A 16,163-nucleotide genomic window follows, 5' to 3' on the forward strand; every position below is an offset into this window, starting at 1 on the left:
TATAAAAAGCTATTCATCCATTAGAGCTTCTATCTTCTGGCACTAGTAACTACTTTTTACAATGATAAAATAAAAAAACGCAATTTAAAATTTATCTTTAAGATTGATAATTACGTTCCAGATTCTAACTTATGGTAAAACTATGGTCCAAATCCCATCTTACATTTGCACAACAGAATTCATATATTTAATAAAAAGGTAAAGAAATTGCTAGATATCCTGAGCATTATATCATTTTTGGGAACTGCAATAGTCATTGACTGGTCAGTATTTGTATATGTTTGTGCTTGTATTGGATGCATTTCCTGAAGAACTAGAACATGCAATTTAGAGAGATAAATCAGAATTATTTCATTTTTCTAAAATACAGAAAATGTGTGCTCATTAATTTTATTTTTCCTTTTCAAGGAAAATAGCATTTAAAATTAAAATTGCTTTATGAATTGCTTAAAATCTCTCAGAAAAAATAATAAGCTCACATTTAGTTAGTTTCAAATTATCTATGGAAGGTGTTAATATAAAGCAAGATGGAATTTTCATTTGCAGTGAAGTACTCATCTATCAAAGTGAATTAACTTTTCAGCTAAACAAGTACCCTTTAATCAATGGTGTCTTCTGAACATCTGTCCAAGTTGGCTTGTTATACATGAGTTTTATCCCTGCCTACAGTTGAGATTGCAAGCTCATAAAAAAAAAAAAAAAACGGTGCTGTGGCTATATTTCAGTTGCTGCTTTTTCTAGGCTCAGTCTGCCACACTCCCTTTGCTTTAATCTCACTTATTGTAGGTTGGTTCTGCATTCCTATTTGTCTCAAGCTCTTTGGATCAACATGATTGTTAAGGGTTTGACTTGTTTTAGCTTACCTCAGATGCAAATCCTTCCTCTGTGCTCACAATCTGCCCTGTCTTTTTGGACAGTGATTATTCATTTGTTACACACATACTTATTACTGATAGTATTGCATCCACACTGGACATGCAATAGCCCTTACTCTCAAAGAGCTTGAAGACCATATGGAAAAAAAGAAATGTAAATAAAAAATAGAAATTAGCAGAGAATCTTTTGGAGCAGAAAGGGCATTTGACTACCCAAGGCCCTATATAAATTATAATTTATCTACATCCTTCTATGCTTATCCTATAGAAAATATGGCCCAATCAGCAATCTTTAATCTTAGTAAAACTATTGCAACACTTCTTTTTGGTGGTTCATTCAGATTTAAGGAAAACGTTTTGCAGAGAAATACATTCTTCTGACCAAATATCCTCTTATTTCTCTATTTTATTTATTTTAAAAAATGGACTTAATAAACAAAGCTTTACCAGTCAGTATTATAATTCTCTTTCTGGGAAGTCATCTGCTGAACTGAGAGAATCATGCTGAGAAATGTCATTTATTTCTCATTCGCTACTGTATTCTTATGCTTCACAAAATGTCTGGCACTAAGATACTTAATACGTACATTTTTCATGTCAACAAACAACTAAATTAATGAATAAATTAACAGAAGTTTGACCTTACCTTAGAATAACCACATCTCCAGTTCTAATACATGACACACACACACACACACACACACACACACACACAACTAGAGATCTTCGATCACCAATCTAGGTAAGTATGTTTTCATGGTGTTTACTAATGACTATTTGATGTTGCCCCCCAACGCTTCTGAAATGGATAATGGAGATGTAATCACTTAATTTAAAGATAGGGTCACACGTACTATTCTATGGCTGATTTGATTCAATCTCAGTTATGTTGCATCCCCAAAATGGGTATAAAATTCTCAGCATAGTCCCAATAACACAACACCTGTGATATTAAGTATACATAATATTTATACAGTATGATCTAGAAGAGAATAAGATGCTTTTATTATCAAACAGGTAATTTTATTTTCATATTTAATTTACCAAAAATAAATATTTTCATCTGTTTCTACAGAGAAATAAATTTAAATGCATATATAAACATGTACCATGCCCTCTTCCAGATACCAAACCATGTTTAAATCTCAGCTCTAGATGTTTTGCCACCTTCTGGTGCAGCTGCATGCTAGAAGCTGAACATGACTACAGTGAAAGACAACCAGGCATCGCTTGTAGGTATTGGATAAGCTCAGCATATTACTGAAAGCTTGAGAAAATCTCAATATTACTTCAGACACAGTGTGATGGATGAATTCATCAATTTGCAAACAAAAATAATAGACATATTTTCCTTTATGGGCATAGGACTTTCTGAGTACATGGATGCATGAAAAATCAATACAAATAACATATCATCTTCAAATACAAAATATCACAGTCTCTAAAGAATATCTGTTCCTGAAATGCTTTTGCTGCATCAAGCAAAATGAGAATGTTTATCAAAAATGAATACAAGTAATCATGACCAGCTTGGATACAGGTGATTTGTGACTTCACGTGGAGTGAAAGATACAGTAATAGATGATGCAGAATCGTCATGAGGTTATAGAGAACCAAGAAGACAGAGACAAAAAGTAATATGGAGAGGTGAACTTAAAGCAAAATACACAAAAATAAATATGAAGAAAAAGAAAGAAGCTTTAGGGAGGACCAGTGGACTAAAAGTGCTGTGATGGAGTATTTCTAAATTTTGAAAGAAAATGAGAGCCTTTTTGACTTCAAGAGAGATGACAGTCTATATGGACAGAATTATTTCCTTAAAGGTTTGGGAATGGTCATGGGCGATTCTTCCCACTTGAGTTTCGAGTCCACACGTCCTGATTCTGGACAACAAAGTTAACACTAGAAAGTGATGTTATTTTCTTTTTAAAATTTGGTGTGCTCACCTACTTAACTTTTCTGGAATAATAATGTGTACTGTGACCTATTATTTGCAGTAGCAATGTTACTAAAATATTTTAAACATCATCATTGTTGTTTTCGCTTGGGAGACGTTTTTATTTATGAGAATTAAGGCATTCTATACCTCAAAATCATTGCCAAGGCTTTTAAAGATTCCCTTGGGCTCTCTAAACATTTTCTGTGTGGGAATAGTGCTGTAATATTCTTTAAAATATTAGAAAAGACACTTGTGAGGCTAGAGAAAGTAACTAATCTAAGCTAGGAAGTGCTGCGTGAGAAACATCAGTTCCACTGAAAGATCTAGACTGCAGACCTTATAGAATGAGCCCAGAATCTACCTTTAATCAGTTGAAACTTTCAAGCTTTGTTGTTACTGACATTCAAACACATCAATTATCTTCCTGATCCTAGCTTCACTCATCATTAAAATGAAAATAATGATATTCAACTTATTGTTATGAAAAAGCTGTTTAAAAAAAAACATGGTAAAGCAGATAATACATTCATCTTGTCCCTTGATTCACAATGAATGATTGATATGTTTTAATTTTTTTTCATTTTATATGATGATAGCTAAGAAACCTCTATTGAGTAATGTGTATATCAGAGTAATATAAGTTGGAGAGATAAAGGCATTCAGAGTAAAGAGAAAGACATTGAGAAATTGAGATAAATCTAAGGAAATGATGCAATAAAAGGACTTAGGCTTATGAGGGGAACTTAGGAAAATGCAATGGCTGGAAAAGTAGAAGCAAGTATGGTAACAGGAAGAGTCAAAGAAAATGAAAGAACCCATTGCCCATCAGGGTTTTTACTGTCACATGACCATTCCCGAAACCTTAGGGAAATAATTCTGTTTATATAGACTGTCATCTCTCTTGAAGTCAAAAATTTCAAAATTTAGAAATATTCCATCACAGAACTTTTAGTCCTCTCTAAAGCTTCTTTCTTTTTTTTCATATTTATGTTTGTACATTTAACTTTTAGTTCACCTCTCCACTTTACCTTTGATCTCTGTCTTCTTGGTTCTCTTAAACATTAAATTGTTAATGGAATTCCAAATAAAGGCACAGCTTATTTTTAGTATTCATTCCCCTACATTTCTCAATAAAATAGTTTGATAGTTCGAAAATGATGAATTTAGAAATTTATTGTCAGATTATCTGTAATGTAAATATTTTACTGCTTTTTAAAATAAAAAAGTTAAAAAGGCAGTTATATTTTAAAATAAACAGACAAAAATAGTCTATTTTAACAATTTACATTTATTTTGTATACCTGTCAAATATATTTCTTAACAAGAGGCCCGTTCTGGAGCACCAAGCAACGTTCCTGTGGAGGTAATTTCTGCAGATGCTCTAGCTGTCAGGGCTGCTTTTAAAAGTTGTTTTCAGGGTGTCATTCGCAGGCATTAACTTATGTTGTGATATTTTCTGCACATTGACCTCACAACCTGCTTGATATGCATAACACTTTGGTCTGTCTTCAGAATTTGTTGTTTAAGAATGACCTTGTCTCATGTCCTCTCACTTCATACAGTGTTGGAATGGTATGTGCATTATTCTTGTTGGTAGGATTTCTGAATTTCTTGATAGGCTCTATGAATTTGGATGCTCATTTTTTTTTTTTTTTAGTACAGATCAGTCTTCACCAATAGTGAATTACTGAGCTCACTGACACACATCCTTAAGAGCAGCTACTGTATTTAAACGTGTATGTTCATTTGAATTTGAGGAATTGCCTCATTTTTGATGAAAATGTGCAATTGAGTTTTACTAATAAGAATTATGACTATCCCATATGAAGAAGGAAAAAGAGCCACTTTAAACTCATATTCTAGTCATTTTTATAAACCAACACTTGGATTTCTTAAGGAAAATTTTATACAATGTTTACCAAAATTCTAATTATAAAAATAGGCCAAATTTATAAAAGCTAGACCATATGCACCAAAAGGTAAAGACACTAAAAATTATGAAAGAAAATTTCACCTTTTCCCTATTATAATACATTGAAATGCCAAACAAATAGACTCAAGCAAGTAAAGACAATATGTAACTTAGTCCATTTAGGAATTTGTCCTGCCTCTGTGGGCAAAGGGTAGATCTAAGAAACCACATAGCATCAAGAGAATATATGCATTGGCTGAGAATCTTTATTTATGTATATTAAATAATTATATCTTTATTTCATTATGTTGCTTAATAATGACAAATGATAAGACACAATTTCTCCTAAGAAGCTATTTATATCAAATTATGTTAAATTAAAAATACCATAATCTTCTTAATCTTTAAAGAGGTGATCGTTTTAGGGTTTTTTTTAAAGTGTATGTTTGGCTGGAAATATAAGTCTAAACATAATTATTTAGAGATTTTGTCATGACTATAGTTTCATAAATACCTACATTACATTTCAATGTATTGCATGTAATATATTACATTTCAATGTATTTCAGCATTGAAATAAATTCTAAAATGCCATTTTCACCCTTTCAAAATCAGGTTAAACAAAGAGAAATCCAGTTTCAGAGCAGGAAGAAGAATACTAATTGTGTTCAGGTCACATAAATCATGAATCACTCAGTAGATATTCTGTGTCCCTATTTTATGTCATTCTCTAGATACGCTATCTTAACTGCTTTTTTTTTAACCTGTTCTTACAATACGTCATCTTATATCACCAAGACTATATTGTTAATTGGAGTTTCCTGGATCACAGTGCATATGCATCCCTAAAGTAACCTGTACCACTCTTTATTTTAGTAAATAGTCTGCATTCTATTTTTATTAAAAGCATCTAATTAAAATAAAATAATTTAAAATACATATGTTTAACTGGACACTCAGGACTGATTCAAAAATTGAAAATTTAAGAAAAATTGACCACAACAGTAGCTTCAGTCCCCGAAGTATTATTAGTGGACTACTTCCCAAAACAGTTATTTATGCCATGTTTTCCAATAAAAAATGATAATAATAATGACAGTAAATAATAAGAAATACAAACAAGCTAAGCAAACTGAAAACTGAGGTCACAGGGAGAACTGCAACTCCAGATATTGGAGAAAGAGACAAGTACAGAAAAACACTGCTGAGGTCAGCTTACCCGAAGCAGAACCTGTCATGTCATGTTTGTAAATTTCTGGAAATACTAAAATGGTAAGTTTGACCAGTGGTGGAGTCTAATTAGCTAGGTAAGAAAGAGTTTCCTAAGATCATAGACTGAGGTAGGTTTCATACACTGTCATGTCTCCAGGAACCACACCAGGTTCTCATGAAGAGCCAAGAAAACAATTCTTCACGTCTTCAGCAAGGGGAGGAAAAAATGTAATCATTTTGAAATAATACAGTGAACTATTTATAACAAAAGCCTATTCTCCAGAAAATGACCTTACCAAAGCTCATAATAGAAGGATCGTTATCCAACTCCAGCCTTTGTCTTCCTATTCCACCCAAAGGGGAAAGGGAAAAGCGAAACAAAGAAAAGTGTAATTAATAGAAAAAAAGTTACAGGCATGGCCTATGTTAATTCAAACGTACTAATAATTATCATAGTTATACATAGTCTGAATTCACTAATAAAAGACACAGCCACAGTGATTTTAAAAAATAAAAGACACAACTATATGCTATTGTAAAGACACAAATTTAAAGCAAAAGAGTGAAGAAAGATATGACAAAGTAACAATAGTTTTTTTAATTAAAAAAAGTTGGAGTAGCTATCTAAATTTCAGATAAATCATATATGACAACAAGGAAATTATTAGTGTCAAGGGAAGCGTTACCTAATGATAAGGGAATTAATTCTCTAAGATGACATAACAATCTTTAATATGTATGCATTAACATTAGATCATCAAAACACATGAGGCAAAATCTTAACAGAAATGCAAAGTGAAACAGCAAAATCCATTATTATAGCTGAAATGTTAAACACTTTTTTTTTTAGTAAATGAAGATCAAACAGGCAAAACTCAGTAAGTATGTAATTAACCTGAATATTACTATCACTTACTCCATCCAACAATAACAAAATACACATTCTTCTCATGCTTACATGAAACATTCATTGAGAGTCTCATCTGGGTCATAAAATATACCTTACCAAATCTAAAGTCATAGAAAATATATGAAGTATGGTTGGCTACAGTGGAATTAAACTAGGAGTAAATAACAAAATGGTAGATGCACAATCACAAAATATTTGATGATGAAATAACATAGTTCTATATAACACATAGTCAAAACATAAGATGAATTATAATAACTAATTAAAACTAAAAATATATTTTATGAAAATTTGTGTGATGCAGCTAAACAATTAAACCATATATATTTTATATATTATAAAAGTAGAAGAATATGAAATCAACAATGTAAATTGGAGCATTAAAGCCCTAGTGAAATAAATAAAATTTAAGCCAAAAGTAGGGAGAAGAGAGTTATAATAAAATGTACAGCTACCATAAATGAAATTAAAACCTGGAAAACACTAGAGAACATCAGTGAAACTAAAACCTGTTTCTTTAGAAAGATCAATAAACCTGACACACGACCAGGCAGATTAAAAAAGTAAAAGATAAGAGAACCAACAAATTACCAATAAAAAAATTGAAAAAGGGGTCATCATTACTAATCCCCATGAATATTAATAAGATAATAAAGAAATATACTGAACATCTCTATATCTACAAATTGAAAGATTAATATTTTTTCTTTTTTGGGAGAACAGAGTCTTGCTATGTTGCCCAGGCTGGTCTCAAACTCCTGGGCTCAAACTATCCTCACACTTCTGCTTCCCTAAGTTCTAGGGTGTCAGGCATGAAACACCATGCCTGGCTCAAATTTGATAATTTTGATGAAATTGAGAGATACATTAAAGGAAATATATTGCCAAAACTAACACATGAGTACTACCAGTCTTACTAGGCCTATCACGTTAATTACACTGAAACAATAATTAAAAACCTAACAAAAATAAATCACCAAGCCCAGATAATTTCACCAGTGAATTCTATAAAACTATTAAAGAGAAAATAGAAACTCTCTCCAAACTATTCCAGAAAATACAAGCAGAGGAAACACTTCTTCACTAATCCTATAAAGCCAGCAATACCTTAATATGAAAAACAGAAAAAGACATTGAAAGGAAACTATAGACCAATGTTTCTAATGAACACAAATGCAAAAATCTTCAAGAATGTATTAGCTAATTGAATCAAAACTGTTTCAAAAGAATTACACACCATGGCCATTGAGATTCCTTCTAGGTATGAAAGGCTGAATTGACATTTGAAAATCAATTTATATAATCCAACTGATCAAAGAGTAAACACAAAAAAGCTATATTATTACATCAAGTGGAGAAAAAGCATTTAACAAAATCCAACATGGGAACAGCTTTCAGAAATCTAATAATAGAGAAGTTGATAAAAATATACAAGAAACTTACAGGTAACATCATACTTAATGGTGTGAAACTAGACTCTATCCTAAGATCAGGAACAAAAAAAAGATGTGCCTCTCACTAACCACTATTCAGTAGTGTACTGAAATTCCTAGACCATGCAATAAGACAATATAGGAAAGCAAATAGTGTGTGTGTAGGAAAGAAAGAAATACAACTGTCCTTTCCATAGATGACATGAGCACCTGTGTAGAAAATCTCTCAAAACTGACAAAACCTCCCTCCCAAAGACATGTAAACAATAGCAAAGGAATGAATAAAAGTCTGCTGGAACCAATCAGCAATTACAGCAAAGTTGTAGAACACAGGGTTAGTACACAATAGCCCATTGATTTTCCATGCACCAGCAATGAACCATTGGAATTTGAAATAAAAAACATAGCACTATTCATGATGGCACCATGAAAGGGAAATACTTGGATGTAATTCTAACCAAATATACACAAGATCTAAATATGGAAAACTACTAAACTTTGGTACAAGAAACTAAATATTTACATAAATGGAGGCATATTTTGTGACATGGATAAAAAACTCAATATATTTGGGATGTATACGCTTCCTATATTTATCAACACAAGACAAGCCAAAATTCAAGTAAGCATTTTATTAATATTGACAAAATGTTTCTAAAGTTTGTGTGGAAAGGCAAAAGACCTAAAATAGCCTACACAATGACAGAGAAGAACAAAGTTAGAGGCCTGACATCCCCAAGTTCAAAACTTTCTATAAAGCTATAGTATTCATGACAAAGTTTTATTAATAAAAGAAAAGACACATAAACCAATTGTTTTTTTCCCCCAAGATGGCAGATTAGGGGCTTTTAGTGTGCCTTAGCCACTTGGAAATAGCAAGATATATATAAAGATTAAGTCCATAAGCATTTCAAGAAGGAAAACAGGAATCCACCAGAACCATGGACACTCCAAATCCCTGGTAGGAGAATGTGGACAAACAGCCCACATGGTGGGATCTGGCTGATAAAGGTGAGTGAAGCCCCAGTACATGAGAGAGGCAGAGAGTCCCCTCTGTTACTCACCTTTCCACTAGGGCTGCTCTAGGAAGAGCGCTTTGTTTCTCCTAAGCCCTTCAGCTAACTTGAGGAATGGCTTGGAGACACTGAGAGGGAAAGTAATGGGAAAAGCTGCAGAAATTTTCCTCCACCCAGGACCAAGAGAAGGATACCATTTTTAATCCAGGTGCATATAAGGTAAGTTGTTATTTGGTTACCTGGCAGCATAAACTCAAAGGCATTTATTCTAATGTCTGAGATTTGAGCACTTGCTTTAGAGCAAGGTAAGGAACACCAAAGCCAGAAATGTGGAAAGTGCCTCAACAATAGGCACTGGAATTGTGCTCTCCCCCATCAGAAGACTGTGGTAGGAGGAAAGCTACTACAACCGTGGCTTCTAAAGGATGACTTGTAGCCAAGGGCAGCATGGTGAGCTGGAACCAGTTTGTATGTGTTATTGCTGGATGGCCCAGCCTGCTTACCTAGATTGTAGAGCAGCAGGACTCTCGGTGCTTCATGCCCTGGCAGAACTCCCAACATTCAAAGCACCCCCGTGCCTGAATCAACAGCCTGAGTCACCCCACCTTTCCTGTGCATGGATCCCGGTGAAAGGGGGCCCTCTCCATTTCATGCCTAGTCATATCTCTAGGCATCTGGGGCATCCCTTCTCCTGGATTAGGAATTTAGGCTGCCTCCCCATCTCCATGCAGAAATCTTGGGGCCAAGGAGGTTTCTCAGCTCCACACCTAGTCACACCTTTGGGTGTTTGGTGGCCACTCCCTGGATTCTCCCTCTGCTCTCTACCTGTGCCTGCCATCAGGAGACCTGTAGGCAGGGCTACCCAGTCCAGATTTTCCCATCTTGCACCCACCGCACTCTGGGGCTGAGCAGAAAGCTTAGACACCTGTGTGACATATGGGTCAGCCTATTGCCTGAGACAATAGAGAGCTTCTCCCAGTAAATAAGGAGTAAGTGAACACTTAGCTGTGTTGGCCTTAGCTGACTCTTACCCATAATCATTATCTACCAGCTTGTAGGTAAAACCACACAGTCCAATATAAAATCTGCTGACAGAGTGTATAGGGCTATAGAAAAAAAGCCAAAAGACCCTCTCCAACATTCTCTAGAATTGCATCTGCTAGGGAGGGAGGAAAGAGGAAAGGGGAAACAATAATATTATAGAGAGAGAAAGAAAATGAAAAAAAAAGTTCTATTCACATGAAAATAATTACAAATAGTAGAAGTGTCAGCATCTCCAGATGAGAAGAGACCAGCACAAAAATTCTGGCACCTGCAAAATATAAATGTAGTGACACCACTGAAGAATTACGTTAGCTTTCCAGCAGACACCTAGCCAAAATGGAAACTCAGGGATGACAGATAAGAAATTTAAAGGATGGATTGCAAGGAAGGACAAGAAGATCCCAAACAAGGTTCAGTGTAAACACCAATAAACCTCTGAAGTAATTCAGGAAATGAAGAAAGAGTTAATCATTATTTAAAAAAAAATCTATAGAGCTTCTGGATTGAAAACCTCAGTTAAGAAATTTCAAAATACAATTGAGTATTTTATCAATACATTTCATCAAGCAGAAGAAAGAATTTCAGAGCTTGAAGACAAGTCTTTCAAACTAACTTAGTTAGACAAAAATAAAGAAAAAATAATTTTTAAAAATGAACAAAGTATTTGAGAAATATGGAATTATGTAAATAAAGCTAATCTATGAATTTTTCCATTCCCAAGAGAGATGGAAAAACTAAAGACACCCTTCAAAACACATTTGAGTGAACAATTCAAGAAAATTGCCTTAGTCTTACTAGAAAGGTGGACATAGAGATATAGGAAATTTAGAGAACACTTGCAAAATATAATACAATATTAGCATCATCAATGCCTATAGACACCTGACTGCCCAAGTCAAAAAAAAAAAAAAAATTTAACGGCAGCTAGAGAAAAAGGTCAAATCATGTACAAGGGAACTCCATCAGGCTAACATCAGACTTCTCAGCAGAAATTTTACAAGCCAAGAGAGATTAGCAGCCTGTTTTCAGCTTTCCTAAAGAAAAGAAATTCCAACCAAGAATTCAATATCATTCCAAACAAAGCTTTGTAAGTGAAGGAAAAATAAAATCTTTTCCAGACAAACAAGCACTAAGGGAACTTGTTACCACTATACCACCTTTATAAGATGTATTAAGGGAGTTATAAATATGGAAATGAAAGAATGATACCTACCACCACAAAACACACTTATGTATATAACACACTAGAGACCCCATAAAGCAACCACACAATAGAAACTACAATGCAACCAGCTAACAACATCATGATAGGATTGAAACCTCACATATCAATATTACCCTTGAATGTAAATGGTCTATAAGTTCCACCTAAAAGTCACAGAACGGCAAGGTGGATAAAAAAAAAGACCCATATTTTGCTGTCTTCGAGAGTTTACTATTCTTTCATCTAATAAAACGGACATTAACCAATAATATTAAAATGGACAAAGGGCATTATATAATGATAAAGGGTTCAATTCAACAATAAGTCATGACTATGCTGAATATATACACACCCAACAACCAAGCACTATACTCATAAAACAAGTTCTTCCATACATATGAAAGACTTAGCCACACAGTAACAGTGTGGTCTTCAATACCCTACTGACAGCATTACACAGATCATCAAGGCAGAAAACTGGTGAAAAAGCTATGGATTTGAATTTGATACTTGACCTAATAAATATTTAAGAATACTCCACCCATCAACTAACCATAATATATATTATTCTCATCTGCTCACATAGTATATTCCAGTATAGACCACATGCTCAGTCGTAAAGCAAGTTTCAATAAATTTTTTAAAAATAAAAATTATACTAAGCATACTGTCTGATTACAGTGGTGTAAAACTAAAAATCAATACCAAGAAGATCTCTCAAATCACACAGTTACATGGAAATTAAACAACCTGCTCCTGAATGACTTTTGGGTAAGCCACAAAATTAAGGTAGAAATCAAAAAATTCTTTGAAATAAAGTAAAACAAGTTCATCATACCAAAATCTATAGGATACAACAAAAGCAGTTTTAAGAGGAAAGTTTATAGAGATAAATGCCTACATCAAAAATTTAAAAAGTCTAAAAGTAACAATCTAACATCATGCCTTGGAGGACTAGAAAAACAAAAGAAAAATAACCTAAAATTAGCAAAATAAAAGACATAACTAACATCAGAACAGAAGTGAATGAAATTGAAAACTAAAATTTATATAAAGAATGAATCTATAAGTTTGCCTTTATAAAGGACAAACAAGATCAATAACTGCTAGCTAGATTAACAAAAACAAATGACAGAAGATCCAAATAAGGACAATCAGAAACAACAAAGGTGACATTACCACTGATACCACAGAAATACAAAAAATTCTAAAAGAGTATTATGACCACCTCTATGCATACGAACTAGAAGACCTGGAGAAAATGGACAAATTTCTCATAAAACACATTTACTTAAAATTAAATGAGGAAGAAATTGAAACCCTGGACAGATCAATATCTACTTCCAAAATTGAATCAGTAATGAAAACCTACTAACCAACAAGGTCTTGGAACAGATGAACTCACAGTTGAATTTTACCAGATGTACAACAAAGACCTTGTACCAATTATACTACAACTTCTACTAAAACTATTCCAAAAGATCAAAGAAGAAGGGAGTCCTCTGTAACTCATGAAGCTAGCATCATCCTGATACTAAAATCTGGCAAAGAAACAATGTCAAAGAAAATCTATAGGCCAATAGTGCTAAGAACATAGAAACATTCTCAAAAAATTAAAACAAAAACAACAACAACAACAACAAAGAAAACTAAATCTACCAGTACATCAAAAACAATTCACTATCATCAAATAGGCTTCATTCCTGGGATACAAGGTTATTTCAACATACACAAACCTATAAATGCAATTCATGACATAAACAGAATTAAAAACACAAACCACATAATTATCTTAATAGATGTGAAATAAAGATTTTGATAAAATCTAACATTACTTCATGATAGACTCTCAATGAACTAAGTGTTAAAGAAATACACCACAAAATGATAAGACCCATCTATGACAATCCCACAGCCAACATCATCCTAAATGCGCAAAAGTTGGAAGCATTCTTTTTGAGAACTGGATGAAGGCAAGGATTTTACTCACACCACTCCTATTCAGCATGGTACTGGAAGTCCTAGCCAGAGCAATCAGGAAAGAGAAATAAGTAAAAGGCAGCCACATAGGAAAAGAAGAAGTCAAACTATCTCTCTTCACTAACAATGTGATTTTATACCTAGAAAACACTAAAGACTCTGCCAACAGCCTTCAGGAATTGATCAATGACTTTAGTAAAGTTTCAGAATAAAAAATCAATTTATGAAAATTAGTAGCACTTATATGCACCAATCAAGTTTACGATGAGAGTAAAATCAAGAAAATAAGTCCATTTGTAATAGACACACACACACACAAAATCCCAGGAATACATCTTACCAAGAAGGTAAAAGTTCTCTACAAGGAGAACTACTAAACACTGCTAAAAGAAAACACAGATGACATAAATGATTTAAAAGGCATTCTATATTCATGGACAGGAATAATCAATATTGTTAAAATGTCCATAATTCCCAAAGCAATCTGTAGATTCAATGCTATTTCTATCAAACTGCCAAATACATTTTCACAGAATTACCATATAACCTATTCTAAAACTTACACAGAACCAAAAAGATCCTCAATAACCAAAGCAATCCTAAGCAAAATAAATAAAGCCAGAGGCATCACATTACTCAACTTTATACTATCAGGTTGCAGTAACCAAAACATCATGGTACTGTTACAAAAACAGACACAGAGACCAATGGAACATAAAAGATGTGTTAGTTCGTTTTCATACTGCTATAAAGAACTGCCCAAGATTGGGTAATTTACAAAGGAAAGAGATTTAATTGACTCACAGTTCAGCATCACTGGGGAGACTTCAGGAAACTTACAATCATGGGAAAGGTAAAGGAGAAGCAAGGTGCCTTCTTTGCACGGCAGAAGGAAGAAGTGCAGACCCAAGGAGGAAGAGCCCCGTATAAAACCATCAAATCTCATGAGAACTCACTCACTATCATGAGAAGAGCATGGGAGAAACTGCCCCCATGATTCAATTACCTCCACCTGGTGTCTCCCTTGACATTTGGGGATTACAATTTAATCCCCAAAGATTTGGGTAGGGACTCAAAGCCTAACCATATCATTCTGCCCCATGCCACTCCCAAATCTCATCTCCTCACATTTCAAAACACAATCACACCTTTCCAATAGTCACCCAAAGTCTTAGCTCATTTCAGCATTAACCAAAAGTCCAAGTCCAAACTCTCATCTGAGATAAGACAAGTCTCTTTCACCTATGAGCCTGTAAAATCAAAAGCAAGTTAGTTACATCCTACAGGCCCCAGGCAAGTCCAAAGTCCAGTGGGGCAGTCAAATCTTGAAGCTTCAAAATAATCTACTTTGACTCCATGTCTCACATCCAGGTCACAATGATGGCAAGAAGTGGCCTTCTATGGCCTTTGGCAGCTCTTTCCTTGTGGCATTGCAGGGTACATTCTGCCTCCCACTGGCTTTCACAGGCTGGCATTGAGTGTCTGCAACTTTTCCAGGTGCACAGAGCCAGCTGCCAGTGGGTCTACCATTCTGGGGTCTGGAAGATTTTGGCCCTCTTTTTACAGCTCCACTAGACAATGCCCAGCAAGAATTCTTTGCGGAAGCTTCTACCCTATATTTCCCTTCCTCACTACTCTAGCAGATGTTCTCCAGGAGGGCTTAATCCCTGCAGCTGACTTCCTTCTGGACATCCAGTTGTTTCCATACATTCTCCTAAATCTAGGTGAAGGTTCCCAAATCTCAAATTCTTGACTTCTGTGCACCTGCACACTCAATGCAATGTGTGAGCCACCAAAGCTTGGGGCTTCCTTCCTCTGATGCAACAGCCTGAGTTGTATGTTGGCTGCTTTTAGCCACTGCTGGGACACAGGGCACCAAGTCCTGAGACCGCACAAAGGAGCAAGGCTCTTAGCCCTGCCCATGAAACCATTTTATTCTACTAGGCCTCTGGGCTTGTGATGGAAGGGGCTGCCATGAAGACCTCTGACATGTCCTGGAGATATTTTCCCCATTGTCTTTGTGATTAACATTTGGCTCCTCATTACTTATGCAAATTTTTGCAGCCTGCTTGAATTTTTTCTCAGAAAATAGGGTTCTCTTTTGTATCAAACTGTCAGTCTGCAAAATTTCAAAATTTCTATGCTGTTTCCCTTTTAATAAATTTGAATTCCAAATCATCTTTTTTTGAATGCATAAAACTGAATGCTTTTGAGAGAACCAAAGTCACATTCTGAATGCTTTGCTGTTTAGAAATCTCTTCTGCCAGATACCCTAAATTATCTTTCTCAAGTTCAAAGTTCTGCAGATCTCTAGGTCAGGGAAAAATGCTTCCAGTCGCTTTGCTAAAGTATGACAAGAATCCCTTTGCTCCAGTTTCCAACAAGTTCCTTACCTCCATCTGAGACCACTTCAGCCTGGACTTCATTGTCCATATCACTATCAGTATTTTGGTCGTAGCCATTCAACAAGTCTCTAGAAAGTTCCAAACTTTTCCATATCTTTCTGTTTTCTTCTGAGCCCTCCAAGCTGTTCCTACCTCTGCCTCTTATCCAGTTCCAAAGTCGCTTGCACATATTCCAGTATCTTTATAGCAGCGCCCCACTCTCTGTGACACTAATTTACTATATTTGCCCATTT

This window comes from Hylobates moloch, unplaced genomic scaffold, assembly GCF_009828535.3.
Source record: "Hylobates moloch isolate HMO894 unplaced genomic scaffold, HMol_V3 SCAFFOLD_4, whole genome shotgun sequence".
NCBI lineage: Eukaryota > Metazoa > Chordata > Mammalia > Primates > Hylobatidae > Hylobates > Hylobates moloch.